This window comes from Salvelinus sp. IW2-2015, unplaced genomic scaffold (assembly GCF_002910315.2).
Source record: "Salvelinus sp. IW2-2015 unplaced genomic scaffold, ASM291031v2 Un_scaffold6578, whole genome shotgun sequence".
NCBI lineage: Eukaryota > Metazoa > Chordata > Actinopteri > Salmoniformes > Salmonidae > Salvelinus > Salvelinus sp. IW2-2015.
The window spans coordinates 23994-34532 of NW_019947840.1; the positions used below are offsets into that span (position 1 = coordinate 23994).

General features: G+C 46.7%; 1 pseudogene; it reads right to left on the minus strand.

Annotated features, from left to right (window-relative positions):
- Window positions 1–10539, minus strand: part of LOC112078959 (fer-1-like protein 6) — a 30037-nt pseudogene that overhangs the window by 14352 nt on the left and 5146 nt on the right.

Consider the following 10539-nt stretch of genomic DNA (forward strand, 5'->3'; position numbering starts at 1 on the left):
CGATTAACATGATCACAACCTGTCCACTTATTTACCTCGTTACAGATTACACCTGTCCACATATTCTACCTCGTTAACAGATCACACCTGTCAACTAATCTTAGCCTCGTTACAGATAACACCTGTCCACTACTTCTACCTCGTTACAATCACCACCTGTCCACTATTCTACCTCGTTACAGATCACACCTGTCCACTATCTTACCTCGTTAACAGTGGGCAGACTAGTCAACAAGTCACTTTAAGCAAGTTGACCCAAGTCACGTCTGGTGTCCTTGAGGATGAGTCAGGCAGGTCTGGTGTCCTTGAGGAATGCAGTCAAGAAGCAGGTCTGATGTCCTTGAGGATGACTGACCAACAGCAGAAGTGGACATTGTGTAATATATAAAATGATAGTTAGTTACCAGAGTAAAGGTGTCCAACCAGTGTGTTGGTTTGGGTTGGCTCAGGTTAGTTACCAGGTCAAAGGTGTTCCACCAGTGTAGTGTCGAGTTTGCGGTTGGTTCAGCTTAGTTGCACCAGGTCAAAGACGCGTCCACCAGTGTGGTGAAGTTTGGGTTGTTCAGGTTAGTTACCAGAGTCAAAGGCGCCCCACAGTGATGGTAGTGAAGTTTTGGGCTTGCGTCAGGTTTAGTTTACCACGTCAAAGGTGTCCACCAGTGTGGGTGAAGTTGGGATTTGGTCAGGGTTATTCCAGGTCAAAGCGTGGTCCACCAGTGTGGTATGAAGCTTGGTGGTTGAGTCCAGGTTAGTTACCAAGTCAAAGGTGTCCCAGTCTTGTGGTGGTTTGGTTGGATCAGAGTTAGTTACCATGGTCCAAAGGTGGATCCACCAGATGTGCAGATGCAAGTTTGGTTCGGTTTCAGGTTAGTTACCCAGGTCAAAGGTGTCACCAGCTGTGTTGGTTTGGGCTTGGTCAGGTAGTTACCAGGTCACAAGGCCGCTCCACCAGTGTGCGTGGTTTTGGCGCTGTGGCAGGTTATTACCAGAGTTAAAGGCGTCCACCAGATGTGGTGAAGTTTGGGGTTTGGTACAGAGTTAGTTACCAGCGTCAAAAGGCTGTCCACCAGTGTGGTGAAGTTTGGTTGGTCAGGTATAATGTTACCTAGGTCAAAAGGGTACTCCACCAATGTGGGTTGAAAGTTCTGGGTTCGGTACAAGGTTAGTTACCACGGATCCAAAGTGTCCCACCAGTGTTGCGTGACAGTTTTGGGTTCGGTCAAGGTTAAGTTACCAGGTCCAAAAGGTATGTCCACCAGGTTGTTTGGTTTGGGCTTGGGTCAAGACGTTAGTTAACCAGTCAAAGGTGTCCACCCAGTTGTGGTGAAGTTTTGAGGCTTGGTCAGGTTATGTTTTACCATGTCAAACTGGTTCGCTTCCACCAGGGATAGGTTTTGCGGTTCGGTCAGGTTAGTTAACCAGGACTCAAAGGGTTCCACCAGCCTGTTGGTGGTTTGGGTTGCGTCAGCGATTAGTTACCAGTGTTAAAGCTGGATCCTTTATCCACCAGTTTGTTGGTGAAGTTTGGAGCTTCGGTACAGCAGCTTAAGTTTACCAGGTCAAAGGCGACATCCACCAGATGCATAATGTGGCGAGTATTGGGCCTTGCGTTCAGCGTTACAGTATACCCACAGAGATCAAAGGCTGTACCACCAGCATGTTGGTATGAAGTTACTGGGTTAGGCTCAGCGTTATGGTTAACCAGGTCCAAAGAGTCATGTCCACCACCCGCCGTGGTGACCAGTCTATGGACTTAGGTCAGGTTACCGGTTAACCAGGGTCAAAAGCGTGTCCACTAGTGTCGGTGGTTTGGGCCTTGGCTCAGCAGATTAGTTACAGGTCAAGGTGTCCACCAGCCTGTTGGTGACAGTTATGGGATTGGGTAGTTAAGTTACCCAGGTCCAAAGGTGGATCCCACCAGCTATTGGTGTGTGCCGGGTTTCGTCAGTGTATTAATTACCCAGGGATCAAAAAAGGTCGTCCATCCACCAGTGTTGTGCGTGGTTTGGCGTTGACAGTCAGTTACGTCTACCAGGTCAAAAGCGTGAATCCACCAGCTGTAGGTGAAGTATTTTAGGAGTTGGTCAAGATTAGATTACCCAGAGTCAAAGGAGTGTCCACCAGTGATGTGAAGTTTGGTGTCTGTCAGTGTTAGTTTACCAGGTTCAAAAGGCTGCTCACCAGTGTGGTGAAGTCTTGGTGGTCAGGTTAGTTACACCAGGTCCAAAGGCGCTCCACCAGTGGGTTGAAAGTTTTGGGTTGGTCAGGTTACTTACCAGGTCAAAGGTGTTACCACCAGTGTGAAGTGAAGTTTGGGTTTGGTCAGGTTAGTTACCAGGTCCAAAGGCGTCCACCAGCTTGCGTGAAGAGTTTGGGTTGGTCAGGTTAGTTACCAGGTCAAAGGTGCTCCACCAAGTGTGTGTGAAGTTTTGGCGTGTCATGGTTGATTACCAGGTCAAAGGCGTTTCCCACCAAGTGTGGTGAAGTTTGGGTTCGTCAGTTAGCTTACCAGTCAAAGGCGTTTTTCCACCCAGTGTTGGTTGAAGTTTTGGAGTTGGTTCAGGTTATTACCAAGGGTCAAAAGGTGTCACAACCAGTGTTGCGTGAAGTTTGGCGTCGGTTCACGCCGGTTAGCTTTTACCAGAGAGTCCAAAAGGTGTCCACCAGTTGTGTGCGTTTGGAGATTGGTCAAAAGCGTTTACGAATTAACCAGGTCAAAGGTTGTCCACCAGATGTGGTGAAAAGTTTGGTTGGTCCAGGTTAGTTACCAGGTCAAAGGTGGTCCACAGTGCTCGGTGGTTTGGGCTTGCGGTCAAGGTTAGTTACACAGCAGTCCAAACGGATGCCATCCACCAGTGTGTGCTGAAGTATTGGGCTTCCGGTACAGGTCCTACGATTACCAGCGTTTCAAAGGTGTCCACAGCTGTGGTGGTTGTCGGGTTGGTCAGGTTAGTTTACAGGTCAAAGGTGTTCCACCCAGTGTGTGTGAAGTTTGGGCATTGGATCAGGTTAGTTACCAGGTCAAGGCGCTCCACCAGTGTGGTGAAGTTATGCGGGCGTTTGGTCAGGTTAGTTACACACGGTCAAAGGCGTCCACCAGTGTGGTGAAGTTTGGGTTTTGGTCAGCAGTTAGTTACCAGTACAAAGGTAGTCCACCAGATGTGGTTGAAGTTGGTACGGGCTTTATGGTCAGGCTAAGTTACCATGTCAAAAGGCTGTTCCCACAGTTGTGGTTGGTAATTGGGTCTGGTCAGCGTTAAGTTACCCAGGTCAAAGGTTGTCCACATGTGTGGGTGGGTTTGGGGCTGGTTCATGGTTAGTTACCAGGTCAAAGGCCGCTCCACAGTGTGGCCTCGAAAGTTTGGGTTGCGTCAAGCGTTAGTTTACCAGCTGGTACAAAAGGCGCCGTCCACCAGTGGTTTGGTGCTTTGAATGTTTGGGTTGTCTTGTAGGCGCTGCGATAACAGAGGAGCGCAGGCTATTTTCCCAGCACCCACTCTATAAACACCTCTGGGCCACGCATCCACAGACAGGAGCGTGCCACCTCTCTTCAGCTCCCTCAGGCCCCAAGCAAACCAACCACCCTGGAACGACACAAAGGAATCACCGTCACAACACCCAGAACAACACCTGGACGACACAGAGAACACCGTCACAACACCCAGAACAGAAACCTTTAATATCCCATAGGAACAACCAAACAAAGTACATACACAAAACATATCATACTCCAGACCATTCCAACTGATACACAGTGGAATAATCCCRTGCCACCTATTCTAGAGTTACTGCKCTCTAGTSGGTTGGTGGATCTCCCTCTCACCTCTAATCGATACCTGTTCAGTACAGGTCTGATGTTGCCAGGTACAGGGTAGATCTGACCGTCTGGTTCGTCCAGCGCAGGCAGATACTCTTCTCCTGACTCTGGGATCTATGAGATGAATAACAATCAAACAACCACGACTCACAGAGTGGGAGAAAAATCACGGAGCGAGAGGAAAAAGAACAGAGAATGAATTCCCCCTCGACTCAGCTTTACTAAACTATGAATTCCCCTCGACTCAGCTTTACAAAACTATGAATTCCCCCTCAACTCAGCTTTACTAAACTATGAATTCCCCTTCAACTCAGCTTTACTAAACTATGAATTCCCCTTCAACTCAGCTTTACTAAACTATGAATTCCCCCTCAACTCAGCTTGACAGAATAGAAAACAAACATATCCACTGTACTATATAGGGGAATAGGTTTCATGTTGTGCCTCAGTCTCCAGTAAGGTCTTACCTGTATGAGCTCAAAGGCCCCCAGCAGTTCTCCTCCAGACTGGGATCCAGAAAACAGAGGACTGTACTGGAGCTGGGGAGGAGAGTAGGGCTGCTCTGACACCCTCACCACGGGCACTGCCACCGTGCTGCCCAGGTACTCTGCCTTGCCCTGGGGGGGGGAGAAAAGAAGCACAAGATACATAGAGGTGAATAAATATGTGCTTAAATCTCAGAGCACAGAGACAAATCCTCAAGGGTGTTAAGTTCATGTTTTAAGTATCCCTATACTTCTGTTATTACGGGGCTATCACTCAGTCAAGAGTGCGCCTGCGCAGGGAGTGAGAGGGTTGATGGACCTAGCCTTGTAGTGTGTTCATATAGTATAGTAAACTTTGTTAAACTGGAARCTTGTCGTTGTGTCATTTCGAGTTAACAATGGGTGCTGGATAGCTACCCAATTTTAATAGTCTGTCCCAACACGAGACACTCCAACCGGATTATAAATCAATTCTGTAAAGGTCACTGTCGTCAAGGGATTCACTTAAACCAATATATTTTCACCTTTGATTATTATTTAACCTTTAAACTTTACATTTTAAGTGATGAAATGATATCCTGGGTGCCAGTCTGTTTCTGATCTCTTGCCAACGTGAGCACCAAGAGATCAGAAACAGACTTGGCACTGTGTCTGTTGAAACGAAGGCATATCGTAACGTCAGAGAAGGGGGTGTTGGTCTGTTGAAACGAAGGCATATCGTAACGTCAGAGAAGGGGGTGTTGGTTCTATCGTGGCGACGGTAGTCTGCGATATGTCCTTTCTCATTCCCCCAGATGTGTTGCTGCAGAACAGATGGCCTAGAGCTGTACCTCCCTTGTCGACAAAATTCCTCGGGTCACGTTTACGCCTAGACTAGTCTGTCGTGTAATGTGCCGGGGCGTTCAACACGGTATTCTCAACACTGAGTATTTCCTAGATCTCCTTGGACGATTGATGGCAGCGACGACTCATAAATAACTGGCTCAACCTGTCTGTTGCTTAGGTCACTAGTTTTCTGACCATATCACAACCCTTCAACCTCGATATTAATGAATTCTCGAGCCTGTCTGTTGCTTTTTACCGCCATGCTACTGTCTGTGACGAAACTCAAAAAACTGGTAGGGAGTGTATGTCCATTTCAGAAAGTTTTCTAAAAAGCTGTCTGGACTCCATTCTTCAATAAGAATCAAACGCTACTGTATTATGTATTTGTAAAAGGCGGTGTTTCAGTAGCGTATAGAGATACTTATTTCTCAATCGGAGTTCTCTTTTGAGACATTGCAATATGATCGAATGAACCGCAGCAGCTGTGTTTCGTGACTTTATGCAATTTTAAGGAAAAGTGAAAGAAAAACCCCATATCATTTCTCTGAGTTTACTAAGTGCCCTGTTTTTTGAATGGCTTTTGTGGCAGGTTTAGGTATCTGTCAATAAAAAAATCACATGTACATAAGAAACAGCCAACCGACAAAGGTAGGCATATTTTTATTTTGATCAATGAAATGTGTTCAATAAACGAAAATCGGCACCCCGTTTCCTGGGAGTCGATTATTGCTTCATTACCGCTGGTCTATTCATCCTTAATTTTGTTGATTTTTTAATGTAATAACACTCGCAATAATAATATAAGTGGTAACCTGGCATGATAATCAAATTGTATGGATTGTTTAAATAGGTTTTTTACTAAGAGCATACTTGTAAAAGTGAACAAAAGGAATTTCGCCGAAGACGATTGTCTGTGCTACAAACGAATTAGATCGCAGGACAGTTTCTTAATCGTAACCGGCACCATTTTGCGGTGTTTAGGAAGCCGCGAATGGAAGTCGTTGTGTTCTGTGACGAGACCATCGAAAGCTTTTTCTCAATTGGATGTGCTGAGATGTTTCTTTAGAAGTACTCCAATGGGTCCATCTCTGGTGGGCTGGCAGTCTAACAGTTCGGGGGTTTCATGCAGGGCAATGAAACGGATAAGTCATAGTATTTTTAGCTCGGCTAGTAGTGCATATAAAGCTCATTTTTTTCAAAGAAGCAGTGTTGTTCAGTAACAGTATAAACAGGAAACAAACGGCTGGGCGGTGGCCATCCGGGCATCGTGCATAAATGTATTTTGCCCCTCAACGTCTTTCTGACGTTAACGGGAATAATGCGGCCAGCTTCGTTTATTACTAATAAACAGGGAACCTCCTGAAGCAATCGCAACACATTAATCTTTTGGTGATTCACGGTCTGGGACGGAAAGACATGTAACATGTATGAATTTAGCATATTAGCTTGACTTGCTAGCTAATCTTGTCTTTACTTATACTGAGCTTGCTGTTGCTTATGCTAATAACTGACCATGAGTGGCACTCATTTACAACATTGGTAATCTCGTTATGTTCGTACATGAAATTTTTGCAATAGGTCTCTCTTGTCGTTTAACCGGCAACTCTAATACAACAACATAAAACGCTTATCTGACGTGTCACAGACCAATCGATTATTTCGCTCAGTCATTGTCGTTTTCTCCTCTATAAGACATTTTCACGATATTCTAAGAACTCTATAACTGGTCGATCCTGCGCATGTAGTTCTCGAAATTATTGCCTTATCGATTTCAAAGACTCGCAATACCCCTATAAGTCATCGTAACCGGCTATAACGATACAGGCTTTTGTTGTTTTATTCATACAGAACCAACACCTATCTCTGAGTGTGGTAGATGATAATACCAATTGTCGATTGGGGTACATAGGCAAGACAACACGTGGGTTCTCTGAACGTTACGTATATGTGTTCATTTATCGATATATCATAGCAGAGCCGGAATGGGAGCAGGCAACGCGCCCATCTTCTCTGATGTTACGACTGTCCGCTTATCGTGTTCAGAACTGTACGCAGCAATCGCACTTTCTCAACGTTATAACGGCTACTGTCGGTCTAAGGCTTGCACACAGACGCTGGTATTGGCATGCGCTAGCACGAAGAGACGGAAGGTGGGAGGTGGAGAGATAAAAGATGTAGGAGAATTGGTATTTGTTTATAGAAATGTACGAAGGCATATGGTAACGTCAGAGAAGGGGTGTTTGGTCTGTTTGAAACGAAGGCATATCGTAACGTCAGAGAGGGGGTGTTGGTCTTTGAAACGAAGGCATATCCGTAACGTCAGAGAAGGGGGTGTTGGTCTTGTTGAAAACGAAGCATATCGTAACGTCAGAGAGGGGGTGTTGGTCTGTTGAAACGAAGGATATCGTAACGTCAGAGAAGGGGGTGTTGGTCTGTTGAAACGAAGCATTATCGTAGGTCAGAGAGGGGGTGTTGGTCTGTTGAACGAAGGCATAATCGTAACGTCAGAGAGGGGGTGTTGGTCTTGTTAAACGAAGGCATATCGTACGTCAGAGAAGGGGTGTTTGGTCTGTTGAAAACGAAGGCATATCGTAACGTCAGAGAAGGGGGTGTGGGTCTGTTGAAACGAAGGCATATGTAACGTCAGAGAGGGGGTGTTGGTCTGTTGAAACGAAGGCATATCGTAACGTCAGAGAAGGGGTGTTGGTCTGTTGAACGAAGCGCATATCGTTAGGTCAGAGAAGGGGGTGTTGGTTTGTTGAAACGAAGGCATATCGTAACGTCAGAGAAGGGGGTGTTGGTCGTTGAAACGAAGGCATATACGTAACGTCAGAGAAGGGGGTGTGTGTCTGTTGAAACGGAAGGCATATCGTAACGTCAGAGAAGGGGTGTTGCGTCTGTTGAAACGAGGCATATGTACGTCAGAGAGGGGTGTTGTTGTTGAAACGAAGGCATATCGTAACGTCAGAGAGGGGGGTTGGTCTGTTGAAACGAAGGCATATCGTAACGTCAGAGAGGGGGTGTTGGTCTGTTGAAACGAAGGATAATCGTAACGTCAGAGAAGGGGGTGTTGGTGTTGGAACGAAGGCATATCGTAACGTCAGAAGAGGGGGGGTTGTCTGTTTGAAACGAAGGCATATCGTAACGTCAGAGAGGGGGGTGTGGTTGTTGAAAGAAGGCATATGTAACGTCAGAGAATGGGTGTTGGTCTGTTGAAACGAAGGCATATCGTACAGTAAGAGAAGGGGGTGTTGGTTTTCTACCAGAGCGTCGTCCTATACACCTCGATGAGATGCACGGTGTCTGCTCCAGGTGCGCTAGGCCTCCATGCAGCGTGACCGGGTCATCAACAACATCTGGTTCCAGGTCGGGCGTTAACGGTCTGGTTGATATCTAAGAGGTAAGGGACTTAGAACACGACTGGGGTCAGAGGTAGAACTTTGGTGCACAGATTGGGGCATAGGTAGAAGTAGTGCCACAGATTGGGTCAGAGTAGAATTAGTGCCACAGATTGGGTCATAGGTAGAACACAGTGGCCACCGATTGGGTCAATAGGTAGAACTTAGTGTACCGATTGGGTCATAGGTAGAACTTAGTGCCACAGAATGGGTCAGAGGTAGAAGTTAGTGCCACAGATTGGGTCAGAGGTAGAACTTAGTGCCACAGATTGGTTCAGGAGGTAGAACTTAGTGCCACAGATTAGGTCAGAGGAGAATTTAGTGCACAGATTGGGTCAGAGTATGAATTAGTGCCACAGATTGGGTCATGGTGGAACGTAGTGCACAGATTAGGTAAGAGGTGGAACTAGTGCCACAGATTGGGTCAGAGCTAGAACTTAGTGCATCAGATTGGGTTCAGAGGTAGAATTTAGTGACACAGATTGGGTCAGAGGTAGAATTTAGTGCACAGATTGGGTAGAGGTAGAATTTTAGTGCCACAGTTGGGTCAGAGGTAGAATTAGTGCCACAGATGGGTCAGAGTAGAATTTAGTGGCACAGATTGGGTCAGAGGTAGAATTTAGTGCCACAGATTGGGTCAGAGGTAGAATTTTAGTACACGAAGTTTCACGATGGTCAGAGTTAGAATTTAGTGCACAGATTGGGTCAGAGGTAGAATTTAGTGCCACAGATGGGTCGAGGTAGAACTCTATGCACAATTGGGTCAGGTAGAACTTAGTGCCACAGATTGGGTCAGAGGTAGAATTAGTGCACAGATTGGGTCAGAGGTAAACTTAGTGCACAGATTGGGTCAGAGGTAATTAGTGCACAGATTGGGTCAGAGGTAAACTTAGTGCCACAGATTGGGTCAGAGGTAAATTTTAGTGCCACAGATTGGGTCAGAGGTAGAATTATGACACAGATTGGGTCAGAGGTAGAATTTAGTGACACAGTTGGGTCAGAGGTAGAAACTAAGAACATGGCTGGGTTAGTAAGTCAGGAATGAATCGAACTCTCAAAGTAATAGCACTTGGAAACTTAGCTCTCTAATGAATAAACAGATGGTACTCCAACCCTGGTTAGAACTACCCCCCTCAAAGGCCCTTTTCTTCTAGGGCTTCTCTGTAGCTAGATCTAGAGTTTTGTGACTTACGGCCGTGGTGTGGTATGTGTCAGAAGGTGACTCTGGCGAAGGGTCTGAGAGTCCTGTAGTGTCTGCTGCTATCAGCCTCGACCTGGTACATGTGGGCGCGCATCTGGAACTTGTGCTCGTCTGGAGGGAAGAGAAACAGGTTATTATCCTAATCAATGCTGTCTGTCCTCTCCTCTCTCTCTCTCTGTCTATCTATCTATCTGTCTGTCTGTCTGTCTGTCTGTTGTCTGTCTGTTGTCTGTCGTCTTGTCTGTCTGGCACTCTCTCTCTGTCTGTTGGTCTGTCTGTCTGTCTGTTCTGTCTGTCTGTCTCGCCTCTCTCTCTGTCTGTCTGTCTCGCCCTCCTCTCTTTCTGTCTGTCTGTCTGTCTCGCCCTCTCTCTCTCTCTCTGTCTGTCTGTCTGTCTGTCTCGCCCTCTCTCTTTCTGTCTGTCTGTCTGTCTGCCTGTCTCTCTCTGTCTGTCTGTCTGTCTCGCCTCGTCTCCATCTCTGTCTGTCTGTCTCGCCCTCTCTCTCTCTCTCTGTCTGTCTGTCTGTCTGTCTGTCTGTCTGTCTGTCTGTCTGTCTGTCTGTCTGCCTCTCCTCTCTCTCTCTGGTCTGCTGTCTGTCTGCCTCTCTCTCTCTGTCTCTGTCGTCTGCTGCCTCTGCTCCTCTGTCTGCTGTTGTCTGTCTGTCTGTCTGTCTGTTGTCTGTCTGTCTGTGTCTGTTGATCGTCGTCTGTCGCGTCCGCTAATCGTTTCTCTCCTTCATCTCTCGCTCTCTGTCGTCCGTCGTCTGTTCTGTTCGCCTCTCTCGTCTGTCTGTCTGTCTGTCTGTCTGTCTGT